Source organism: Helianthus annuus, chromosome 17 (genome assembly GCF_002127325.2).
Source record: "Helianthus annuus cultivar XRQ/B chromosome 17, HanXRQr2.0-SUNRISE, whole genome shotgun sequence".
In the NCBI taxonomy this organism is placed as follows: Eukaryota; Viridiplantae; Streptophyta; class Magnoliopsida; order Asterales; family Asteraceae; genus Helianthus; species Helianthus annuus.
The window spans coordinates 48,196,427-48,197,068 of NC_035449.2; the positions used below are offsets into that span (position 1 = coordinate 48,196,427).

The window sequence follows — 642 nt, forward strand, 5'->3', positions numbered from 1 at the left end:
GATCCCCATCTACATATAACTAATTTCTTGGAAATATGTGATACCTTTCGGATCAATGGAGCATCAAACGACGCCATCCGCCTCCGTATGTTTCCCTTCTCACTAAAAGACCGAGCGAAAGCTTGGCTCAACACCCTCCCAGCTGGATCGGTAAACACCTGGGATGAACTAGCCCAAAAATTTCTATATAAGTATTTCCCTCCTTCTAAAACTGCTAAGTTAATGGCTGAAATTAATACATATTCACAAGAGGACGGGGAATCCTTATATGAAACTTGGGAAAGGTTCAAGGAGCTATTACGCAAGTGTCCCCATCACGGCCTCGCAATACAGCAACAAGTATCCACTTTCTATAATGGATTATTGCCACACACTAGGCAGACACTTGATTCTAGCTCCGGGGGACTTTTAGGTAATCGACGCCCGCACGAAATATATAATCAAATTGAGGAAATTGCTCAAACCAATTTTCAATGGCACACCCCCCGGGGAAATAAGTCTATCGCCCCGGGCGCCCATAAGGTCGATGAAAGCACTTCTTTACAAGCCCAAATCGAGGATCTTTCTTCAAAGATAAAAAAATTGGAAATGACAAAAACAGTCTCGGTTATGGCTTGTGAAGGGTGTGGTGGGTCACATGAA

The 642-nt window shown here is 43.6% G+C and overlaps 1 non-coding gene across 1 annotated transcript; it reads right to left on the minus strand.

Moving 5' to 3' along the window:
- Positions 1–216: 216 nt before the first annotated feature.
- Positions 217–323, minus strand: LOC118489500. Its single transcript, XR_004887520.1, has one exon. It is a non-coding gene; the product is annotated as a small nucleolar RNA R71 (small nucleolar RNA).
- Between the last annotated feature and the right edge of the window lie 319 nt (positions 324–642).